A 12,500-nucleotide genomic window follows, 5' to 3' on the forward strand; every position below is an offset into this window, starting at 1 on the left:
AGGGTTGGATCCACCGTACACTTAAAATCCCCCCCTAAAAACATACAATCATCACTACAAGCTCCAATGGCATCAGATAAAATGTTTAAAAATGCTACCCTACCCACCCCATTGGTTGGTGCGTAGACATTTAAAAACACTAACTTCACCTTTTCATATTGAGCTGTAACCTTCAACAACACACCAGGCAGAATCTCATCCACATCAACAGAAACAGGTTAAAAACTCCTGGCAAATAACACCCCCACCCCCCCACTCAGACTGGACTTGTGGCTTAAAATCACCCCCCCATTAAAAGCCCTCCTCCAGTCACATTCAATGTCTGTGGTGCTGTGGGTTTCCTGTAAAAACATCACATCTAACTTCCTTATCTCCATGAGCTTAAAAAGAGCAGCTCTTTTAAAATCAGCTCTGGCTCCATTTATGTTTAAAGTCCCAATGTTAAAATCACACATAGATGGAGAGAGAGAGAGAAAACAACAGCAGATAAACATGACAGTAAATAAAGAAAATACACATGTTTAACATTCATCATCATCGGTGTTGAGTTGTGCTTTTACTTTAACAATAAGTTTCCTTAGACGGTAGATTTCCTGCTCTGTGAGCACTTCTTCACCAGCCTTTCTGGTGAGAGGCCGAGCTGACTGGATGAACAGCCTGAGATCAGGGAAGTGCTCCTCTACTATGGGCAGCCTGGCTCCCTTAGTGCTCTCCAGAAACTCTTTAATATCTGCCGGCAGATAAGGAGTCTGATGAGTAATCAGCTGGTCCTCCTGAGTCATACTGAAGTCACTTTCTGACTCTGGTGGAGTGGTTAGTACTTTACTCGTTTTCTTAGCTTTTGAGTTTTTTGGCACAGAATCAATACATTTTCTCTTCTGCGCAATTTTCAGCCCTTCCTCATCATCCATATCCTCGTCTTCTACCAGCAGATCCATACTCACTGACACGTTTTCATTCACCTCTACTGTGTTCACACACTCATTTGTTTTACTTTGGGTTAGGGTTATCTGTTTTTGTGTACTAATTTCCTCAACACCTGAAGTGGAGGGGCCATCAATCAAAAAGAGGAATCGCGACCACCGGAGCACCCGCCGGCACATCTTCATCAACCACCGGCAGTGGCAGCGCCCGCGGCGGGCGCCGCAGACGGCCGCCGCTCCGCCCCCCTCAAGGGCCATTCACATTGTACGCGCAAACGGCAGCGCTGCGCTATGAAACCCATTATTGTCAATGGCATGCGCGCAAAAGAACTGGTCTGCCGCTGCGCTGAGCAAAGCGCAGCGCAAGCGGCATTTTGCGGCTGGCCGCTCTTGCGCGTGCCGCAGTCAAAGTTCAACATGGTTCAACTTTGACCGCGGCATGCTCAAGAGCGGCCGCGGTGCGCTGTGACGTGTCTCAATAAAAAGAAAAAAAAGTAAACACCGAACACACGTGGATCCACAAACGGAACATGGACGAGAGGTTGATGTTGGCCGTCAGCGATCTCCCAGAGCTGTATAGACTACGACACAACTTTGAGCTCGTACAGAGACCTCGGACGCAAAACTATGCTGTGGAAGCATATTTCACAATAATAAGCATGGCAGCTGTGTAGGTTATTGTAGCCTCTTAATTTAAATCATTCAGGTTGGTTTTAGCTATGTGAAATCAACATATATGTCTCCACTGAAATACAATCCTATGTTACATTTTTTTCTCAGTTACTTTGGTGCATTTGTCAAATCATAATTTGCATTTGCACAACAGTGAGTGCATTTCTTAAAACAATTGGTGTAAACTCAACCGCATAGTGACTGACCTGAAAAATTGTGTATCTTGCTGGAAATCTTTTGTTTGTGTCCAAAGCAAGTAACAATGAATCAAACTGACTGTCTGCTTTGTGTTGTTGTCCATATTTAACAGTTCACTCTGGAAGTATAGTCTAATGAACTATGCACAGGAAAGGGAGAACTATTCCCTATGTGACAATGTTACACATTATTGTCATCTCTGATCTGAGAAATACGCCAAAGCAACTGAGAAGAACTGTAGCCTACTGTTGTGAGCTGCCAAAACCAAATACCTAGTTGATTATACAGCTCCATACAGGTATTTGTAGGATATATTTGTATTTTTTATAAAAAAAATTATAATTTATACTCTTTATTGATCCCCAATGGGGAAATTACAATTTACACTCGGTTGTTATTACACAATAATAATATTGTATTTGTATGTTTATATGATGTAAAATATGTTTGGACTGATTGACACAAGTCATGTTCATTTTCATTGAAGTTCACATATAGGTATACAGGTAGGTATATGGCCTTTACACAGAATAACTACCCATTTCCAAGTGTGTAAGCTCCAGTTTTGGAGGAATTAATTGCACATATGCATTAAACAGTGTTTTCCAGAGAATGAATGATGCATGTATGAATGTAGGCTCATATCTTAGCTTTATTATACCCAACTGAAATGACTGCAGACCTCTTAAGTATATAAACATGCAATGACACATAGTGTTGAAATGCAACATTTTATTTAGAAATGAAAATAATCCACACGTCTTCATCTATTTAGAGGAGGAGTGTAAGAACCTAAGGGACAGGAACATAAAGGAGAGGAGACAGAAAAGTGGTGCAGGGGCAGACTTGGAAGTACTTTTCCATACTGTCTGGTCTGGAGCCAAACGTCAGGGAGACAAACAGCCAGACGCTCCGTTGTAGAAATGGGCTTTGGGAATGTTGTTGCATCGTAGGCCCGACTCTCATCAGCAGACTGTCAAATTGCTCCCTGTTGAGCCTAAAGTACCCCTGGAACCGGTCACAGTGAAAGCGGAGCTCCTTCACCAGCCAGAATTCCCCCAACTGCTCTCTGGACCTGAGGGTCTGGTGCACCCACACCCTTCTTCCTGCTGCCCTCCTCCGTCTTCTCCTCACAACCAGGGCAAGGCCAAGGCGTTCTTTTGTTTCAAAGACAGAAACATCGTCTCCACCAAATCACTACTGTGTATCCACAATGTCGCATGTAGCCTGCTGCACGTCTGATGTAAACACCGGACGCAGACGTGACGTGCATTCAAATATTGGCGCATGTATGACGTAAATTTGCGCTGAGCCCGGCGACAAGCACAACAAATATAGTTGGGAATAGGACAACCTAGCGGCGAGCGCAGCGCATGCCGAGTACAATGTGAATGGCCCTTTACTCTTATGGCTGGACTGACCAGCGGGAGAACGGGAGTGAAAGTGTCTTGGATCACTACACCGTTCTCCACCACCTCGCTTACTTTAGCGGTACTGTCCAGGAAGATCACGATCGCTCCGTTCATACGGGAAGCAGACTTAATGCTGCTGAACCCAACCACCTCTCCCACCGCTAAACCTGCCCCCTCCCCAGAACATTGTACAACTGGGCTGAGTTTGATAGCATGATGCCGAGTCAGCTTCTCAAACTCAGCCGCAGCGGCTTCCGCCACTGGCATTGTGCCAAACAAAAGACACGCCACCAGTTACACCACCACCAACCCACCAAAACTCTAAACACACCACTAACTAATAATAAGAAATAAACACATACACACAAAAAAAGAGAAAAAAAAGAGTAAGATAAACTCACAAACGCTGAAACAAATCAGCACAATCCACGCTCTCCACACTCAATCTGCCATTCACTCAGAGAGAGAGAGAGAGACAGAGAGACAGACAGACAGAGAGAGAGAGAGAGAGACAGAGAGAGAGACAGACAGACAGACAGAGACAGAGAGAGAGACAGGGAGAGAGAGAGACAGAGACAGGGAGAGACAGAGAGAGACAGGGAGAGAGAGAGAGAGAGAGAGAGAGAGAGAGAGAGAGAGAGGCACCAAGGCATAGCCTAAACTAAATTATTTCATATTTATTATATATGCTTGATTGTGACCAACTTAACTTTCTGCATTCCTTTGCTGTAATAAATTAAACAAGTATGTAGATGTTGCCTTAATGTAGACCAGGCTATATATGAGCATACATACATACATACATACATACATACATATATACCTACATATATACATATATACATACATACATACATACATACATACATACATACATACATACATACATACATACATACATATATACATACATACATACATATATACATACATACATACATACATACATATATACATACATATATACATACATACATATATACATACATACATACATACATATATATATACATACATACATACATATATACATATATACATACATACATACATATATACATACATACATACATACATACATACATATATACATACATACATACATACATATATACATACATACATACATATATACATACATACATATATACATACATACATACATACATACATATATACATACATACATACATATATACATACATACATACATACATACATATATACATACATACATACATACATACATACATATATACATACATACATACATACATATATACATACATACATACATATATACATACATATATACATACATACATACATACATACATACATACATACATACATACATACATATATACATACATGTACAGTGTTTTCCTAACTTGTGGAAGACTTCGGTGCACGTTTTTGAAAGCAGTTTTAAACGGTCCTGCAGGTGAACGAGGCCTCTCCACTTCGCCGTTTAAACAAAGTGGAATAAACATATAAAAGTCCAAATCTACACAAAACCCGCAATCAATTAGTAAGCTGACATCACATTTATATACATGGCATTTAGGAAACCTTTATTGCAAGGTTGGCACGGCAAGATGTCCAGACTAGTGCAACAGTAACTTTCGTTTTTTGCGTCCTGCTGCTCCCATCGTCAGCCAGGTAATATTTTTTTACTAAAGCAGTATATGAAATCTGATGTATTACCTACCACCATTTAGTTGTTTTGTGTTATTTAAGATATTTAAAAAATATCTGGTCATGCCAGATGTAATTATTCCACTCATTTTTTAAACAATGCAATTACCTGTTTGAGCCACCAGGGGGCAGTGCTCCTCCTGCCCCCCCAGAAAACTCCACGTATGCGGTCAGACCATCTGCTAGGGGGGCGAGACTGAGAGCTACATGGATAAATATGCACCAAACAAGCCACTTTGAAATTTTGCTCTTTTCATGAATAAAAAAGTTGGGTGACCCCCCCCACCCAGACTAAAAAATGTTGGATGACCCTCCCCTCAGCAAAATATAAAAAGACCTGACCCTCTATGGCGTTATATATGTGTCACATTCCTGAGCGAGTAATTGTATGTTTTGAGCACAGAGAACTATATTTTGCAAGCGCATTACATTGCATTTTGAACAGAAATGTACACTCGCAAAAAATAATTCAGTTTGATTAAACAAAAACCTATTTCGTGCACAATTAATGTTAATTAATTAATGCTCCGGTCATGTCTCCCTCGCTCTCAACCTCTTCTCTCTACGCGCTCAACTCTAGACACGCTCCCTCAGATTTTCACAGCGTTACAAGTGTGCCACAAAACCAACCAATCGCTGAATCAAAAGGTCAATTCTGATTGGCTGTTCGTCTCCAATTAGATCGCAAGTAGCAGGAAACAAAAATCTAGGAGGAACAGTCTTTTTCAGTTAACACCTGTTGGTACAGCAAATACTGACTACAGTGGAGCTGTTCGACTAATGTTACTGGATTAAAACACATTTCGGTCAGTATTTTGTATTATTGACTTATATCACAGAAATGTCTTAATATTTATGTGTACTATAATGCCGTTGTTTTCTTTGACTTATTGTGTTTAACGTTAGTTTGACTCATCCTTCACAAGCAATCTAGCTAGCTCACACACTGCAGCCGTACCGGCAATTTCCACTGGATGCGGAACGTCTCCGGAACGTCGACGGAGTCATTAGGTTTCCATTAAAGTCAATGTGTGTATTTCCACTGACTGCAGAACGTCTGCGTCCCTACTCCGTCCCAATTCTGTCAGTCCGCAGCCCTCTGGAGCAGATACCAGAGCTTCTATTTTTGACGGACGGCGGAGAGCTCCGCAGCAATTCAACACAATTCAGACAGGAAGTCGGGCACAGAAACAAAATAAAACATCCGGGTAATTTTCAAAATAAAATACACCGTGCTCACGGCAGGTCATATTGCATATCCCTGCACTACACCTTGAAAACACAGCTCAGAGTAGTTTCCCCTCTACTCCTCTGGATGGAAACTAACTGTTGTTGGTTTTGTGGTTCTGTTTATAGAAACTACATCCTGTTATATCGCGCGTACATATGTGAATTCGCGAGATCTCGTGGTCGGCTGGCCGCAGCCGTTACGCAACTAATCCGGACCTGGTGGGTATTGACGGACGGCGGAGCACGCAGCCGTTCAGCAGCGGAGCCGGTCCGCAGAGGTTCTGCATCCTGTGGAAATCCACGGATAGACTGTATATAAGAGACTGCAGCCGCCATGTCCTCTGAACAGGCCTCGCAGCACTGTAACTAGCTAAGTTAGCTAGGTCTCGCAATGCGAGACTGAACAGCAGTAGACCTGTCACACTATAGCCACATGTAGCTAAGTAGTTTTTAATACTTTGGTTACATTACCGTATTTTATTAACCTGAATTATGTTGCTATATTAGCTTGCGAAGGAGCTATCCGTTGCTAACGCTAATTTATCTCAAAAAGCAGAAACGTTAGCTAACTACTGCCAAGATATGATTTCACTAGAGACCAGAGAGGTGTTGTAAGACTCGTCAAGTGTTGTCATGTGTTTACACCGTCTTACAATGAAACCATATCTTGGCAGTAACATTAGTTAGCTACTGCTTTTTGACATACATTAGCTAGCTAACGTTAGCGTTAGCAACGGATAGCTACTTTGCAAGCCAATAAAATATAGCCTTGGCAAACAGAATTAAGGTTAATAAAACACGATAACTATGTAACCAGTATTACAAACTTCTTACAAGTGGCTGGATTGTGACATTTTAGGTGTGTTCGGATGAATACGTTGGATGCATAGCTGGACTTTATCCATGCTGGGCTAATGTTAGACTGCTTGTGAAGGATGACGTTAGTCACACAGAGATATGTAATTCAAACAACGGTATTGTGATTAACACAACTATTAAGGCATGTCTGTAATATACCGGTCGTGTCAGGGTTTTGGTATTTTGTTCTGTTTTATTGTGTAGTCTTGTTTCTCTGTTTTGCTTGGTTTCCTGTTTTATTTTGTAGTCGGTCTTGTCTCCCTTGTCTTGTCTAGCTTTCTTCCTGTCTTTGTTTGTTTCCCGCCTTTTTTGATTTGTTCCACCTGTTGTGTCACCTGCCTCTCGTTCCCTCATTACCTTTTGTATTTAGCCTCTCTGTTTTCCCTTGTCCCTTGTCGGATCGTCTCGTCTTTTTGCTGTGCGTTCTGTTTTTGGTTCTGCATTCCCTGTCGTGGATTTCCTTGTTTTCTGGATTATTGCTCCCAGTAAGTGTTGCCTGTCATAAATAAAACTCTTTAACTGCATTTGGGTTCCAACCTTGCCTACTTTCGACGCAGCGCTTGATAGTACGATCCGACCAATATATGGACCCAGCAGTTATGGAGTTTGTGCCTCTTTTTCACCCCATGGACTCAGTGGGAGAATTTTTGTTGAAATTTTTTCATGGGCTCCATGAGGAGGATCCTGCCTTTGCTAGGCACCTCATGGATATGCGCTGGCAGGCTACGGCGAGGGAATTCGGCCTCCCTGTCACCAGGCCTGTTTTTCCTCCAGGGCCTCAGATGACCTGTGTTCCTGAGCCTGAGCTGACCTGTGTTTCTGAGCCAGAGCTGACCTGTGTTTCTGAGCCTGAGCTGACCTGTGTTCCTGAGCCTGAACTGACCTGTGTTTCTGAGCCTGAGCTGACCTGTGTTCCTGAGCCTGAACTGACCTGTGTTCCTGAGCCTGAGCTGACCTGTGTTCCTGAGCCTGAGCTGACCTGTGTTCCTGAGCCTGAGCTGACCTGTGTTTCTGAGCCTGAGCTGACCTGTGTTCCTGAACTTTCCTGTGCTGCCAAGCTTTCCAGTGTTCCTGTGCTGTCCAGCGGCCCCGAGCCCGTGCTGTCCAGCGGCCCCGAGCCCGTGCTGTCCAGCGGACCCGAGCCGGTGCTGTGCAGCGGACCCGAGCCCGTGCTGTGCAGCGGACCCGAACCGGTGCTGTGCAGCGGACCCGAACCGGTGCTGTGCAGCGGACCCGAGCCTGTGCTGTTCAGCGGACCTGAGCCTGTGCTGTGCAGCGGACCTGAGCCGGAACTGTGCAGCGGACCTGAGCCGGAACTGTTCAGCGGACCTGAGCCCGTGCTGTTCAGCGGACCTGAGCCCGTGCTGTGCAGCGGACCTGAGCCTGTGCTGTTCAGCGGACCTGAGCCGGAACTGTGCAGCGGATCTGAGCCCGTGCTGTTCAGCGGACCTGAGCCCGTGCTGTGCAGCGGACCTGAGCCTGTACTGTGCAGCGGACCTGAGCCGGTGCTGTGCAGCGGACCTGAGCCGGTGCTGTGCAGCGGACCTGAGCCGGTGCTGTGCAGTGGACCTGAGCCCGTGCTGTTCAGCGGTTCAGAGCCTGTGCGGTCCATTGGCCCAGAGCCTGTGCGGTCCATTGGCCCAGAGCCCGTGCTGTCCAGCGGATGTGAGCTCATGCTTTCCAGCAGTCCTGAGTCCGTGCGGACCAGAGTTACTGTTCCTGAGGCTACCAGTGTTCCCGAGTCCGAGTTCACCATTGTTCCTGACTCCGGGCTGGCGTGCAGCTCTCCTGACTCCGGGCTGGCGTGCAGCTCTCCTGACTTGGGGCTGGCGTGCAGCTCTCCTGACTCAGGGTTGGCGTGCAGCTCTCCAGACTCCGGGTTGACGTGCAGCTCTCCTGATTCCGGGTGGACGTGCAGCTCTCCTGACTCCGGGCTGACGTGCAGCTCTCCTGAATTCAAGCTAGCTAGCAACCTCCCTGAGCTCCGGCTAGCTAGTAACCTTCCTAAATCCAGGCTAGCTAGCAAACCCCCTGAATCCAGGCTAGCTAGCAACTTTCTTGAGTCCCGGCTAGCTAGTAGCCTTCCTGAGTCCAGGCTAGCTAGCAGGCCCCCTAAATTCAGGCTAGCTAGCAACCCCCCTGAAACAAGGCTAGCTAGCAGCCTCTCTGAGCCCCGGCTAGCTAGTAGCCTTCCTGAGCCCAGGCTAGTTAGCAGCTCTTCTGAATCCAGGCTAGTTAGCAGCCTTCTTGAGCCCCGGCTGGCTAGCAGCCCCCTTGAGCCCAAGCTAGCTAGCAGCCCTCCTGAGTCCAGGCTAGTTAGCACTCTCCCAGATCCCAGGCTTGCTAGCAGCCTTCCTAGCTTCCCCGAGCTTCCTAGTGTTCCCGAGTTTCCTAGAGTTCCCGAGTTTCCTAATGTTTCCGAGTTCCCTAGTGTCCCCAGGTTGTCCTTGATCCTGGATCCCCGGCTGGCTAGCAGCCTTCCTGATCCCCGGCTGGCTAGCAGTCCTCCAAATTCCCGGCTGACTAGCAGCCTTCCTTATCCCCAGCTGTCTAGCAGCTTTCCTGATTCCCGGCTGGCTAGCAGCTTCCCAGAATCCCGGCTGGTTAGCAGCCGCCCCGAGCTTCGGCTGGCTAGCATCTTCCCTGATTCCTGGCTGGCTAGCAGCCTCACAGATCCCTGGCTGGCTAGCAGCTCCCTTGATCCCCGGCTGGTTAGCAGCCCTCCAGAACCTCCGCTGACGTGCAGCCTTCCAGAACCTCCGCTGACGTGCAGCCTTCCAGAACCTCCGCAGACGTGCAGCCTTCCAGAACCGCCGCTGACGTGCAGCCGCCCAGAACCGCCGCTGACGTGCAGCCGTCCAGAGTCTCCGATGACCGCTCTGCTAGAGTCTTCCAGTCGTCCAGAGTCTCCGATGACCGCTCTGCTAGAGTCCTCCAGTCGTCCAGAGTCTCCGATGACCGCTCTGCTAGAGTCTTCCAGTCGTCCAGACTCTTCGATGACCGCTCTGCTAGAGTCTTCCAGTCGTCCAGAGTCTTCGATGACCACTCTCCCAGAGTCTACGTCGACAGCTCTCCCAGAGTCCACGTCTACGGGCAAGCCAGAGGCCTTGCCGGTCTCCGGCGTCCCAGAGACTGCCCCTGAGGCTTTGTTGGTCTCTGGAGTCCCAGAGACCTCCCTAGTGACTTTGCCTTTGTTCTGCCCCCATGAGACTTTGCCTGTGGCGGTCAGGCCGACTCCGGCCCCTCGTGTCCTGTCGGCGGTCAGGCCGACTCCTGCCCCTCGTGTCCTGTCGGCGGTCAAGCCAACTCCTGCCCCTCGTGTCCTGTCGGCGGTCAGGCCGACTCCTGCCCCTCGTGTCTTGTCGGCAGTCCGGCCGACTCCTGCTCCCCGTGTTTTGTCGGCGGTTCGGCCGACTCCTGCTCCCCGTGTTTTGTCGGTGGTCCGGCCGACTAATGCTCCAGTTACCCTGTCGGCGGAGTTGCCGACTCCTGATCCTGTTGCCTTGTCTGTTACTGATCCTGTTGCCTTGTTGGCAGACACTGGCCCAGCTGACCCGTCGCCTGTCTCCAGCCCAGCTGACCCGTCGTCTGTCTTCAGCCCAGCTGCCCCTTCATCTGCTGAGCCTGCCTGGCCACCAGAAGGGATTCACCTTCGCCGCCAGTCTTCAGAAGGGATTCGCCTTCGCCGCCAGTCTTCAGAAGGGATTCGCCTTCGCCGCCGGCCTTCTGATGGGTTTCGCCGTCGCGGACGGCCTCCTGAGGGGATTGGTCTTCGCCGCTGCCCTCCAGAGGGGTTTTACCCTCGTCGACGGCCGCCTCGGAGTCCTCGCCGTCCTGCTTGGCCGCCTGAGGGACTCTACCTTCGCCAACCTGTTCGGCCGCCTGAAGGCTTCTGCCTTCGTTGCTGCTCTCTGCCCCCTGTTGCCGAGGCCTCTCTGCCCCCTATTGCCGAGGCCTCTCTTTGTTCCCTGTGCCCCAGGGCACTTGCCGCCAGTGACTCTCTGTTCCCTGTACCCCAGTGACTCTCTGTTCCCTGGTCCCCAGTGGCCTTCTGCCTTCCCTGGACTCTCCTTCGCCCTTCGGGGGTTGATTTATTTTGTTTCTGGGGTCGTCCCTCCTCCGGGCCCCCTCCGCCCTCCCTGGGTTGTTTCTGCCTGTTTTGTTTTTGGGACATCTGGGATCTGTCCCTTGGGGGGGGGGGGTACTGTCAGGGTTTTGGTATTTTGTTCTGTTTTATTGTGTAGTCTTGTTTCTCTGTTTTGCTTGGTTTCCTGTTTTATTTTGTAGTCGGTCTTGTCTCCCTTGTCTTGTCTAGCTTTCTTCCTGTCTTTGTTTGTTTCCCGCCTTTTTTGATTTGTTCCACCTGTTGTGTCACCTGCCTCTCGTTCCCTCATTACCTTTTGTATTTAGCCTCTCTGTTTTCCCTTGTCCCTTGTCGGATCGTCTCGTCTTTTTGCTGTGCGTTCTGTTTTTGGTTCTGCATTCCCTGTCGTGGATTTCCTTGTTTTCTGGATTATTGCTCCCAGTAAGTGTTGCCTGTCATAAATAAAACTCTTTAACTGCATTTGGGTTCCAACCTTGCCTACTTTCGACGCAGCGCTTAATAGGTCGGTCAATAATATAAAATACTGTAGATCAGTGCTTTCCAACCCTTCTGGTCTGAGGTTCCCCCACAGCCCTGTCATATAAACTCACATACCCCGCCCTATCAATTCCCAATGTATTCACACTATTTATCATATTAAAGTGAATATTCTTACATTTTCATGCAATTGAACTGTAAACATTTAGGTTGGTTTGGTCAGAAATTCTACTAGCTAGCTAGGCCTCTTACTTGAAGTGTGGTTAATGTTTCAAAATTCATCCATTACTTTTAGCTAATCATTTCAACTGTTAAGTCAGTAGGCCACTTTTAGCTGTGTATTTCTACCATTGATTACTTCGCTATATGTTTAAACATATGTGTTGAGCTGTTTTAGCTGATATATTGTTTTAAATCAATCATAATTCAATTATTTTAATTAGTTAAGCTACTCCACAATCTTTCCAAGTACCCACTGGCTACAGCAGAGATACCCCTTGCTGGGGCATCACGGCAGGTGTTGCGTCAAAGACTGTTTCCCTGTAGATGTCTTTCCTGCTACTTGCGATCTAATTGGAGACGAACAGCCAATCAGAATTGACATTTTGATTCAGCGATTGGTTGGTTTTGTGGCACACTTGTAACGCTGTGAAAATCTGAGGGAGCGTGTCTAGAGTTGAGCACGTAGAGAGAAGAGGTTGAGAGCGAGGGAGACATGACCGGAGCGCAGCAGCGTCTACCTGCGAGCAGAGAAAGCATGCAAATACATTTATTGTGCACGAAATAGGTTTTTGTTTAATCAAACTGAATTATTTTTTGCGAGTGTACATTTCTGTTCAAAATGCAATGTAATGCGCTTGCAAAATATAGTTCTCTGTGCTCAAAACATACAATTACTCGCTCAGGAATGTGACACATATATAACGC

At 47.2% G+C, this 12,500-nt stretch overlaps 1 pseudogene; it reads right to left on the reverse strand.

The window, feature by feature from the left end:
• The window catches only part of LOC116048142, a 568,688-nt pseudogene that overhangs the window by 373,998 nt on the left and 182,190 nt on the right, over positions 1–12,500 (reverse strand).

Source organism: Sander lucioperca, chromosome 4 (genome assembly GCF_008315115.2).
Source record: "Sander lucioperca isolate FBNREF2018 chromosome 4, SLUC_FBN_1.2, whole genome shotgun sequence".
NCBI lineage: Eukaryota > Metazoa > Chordata > Actinopteri > Perciformes > Percidae > Sander > Sander lucioperca.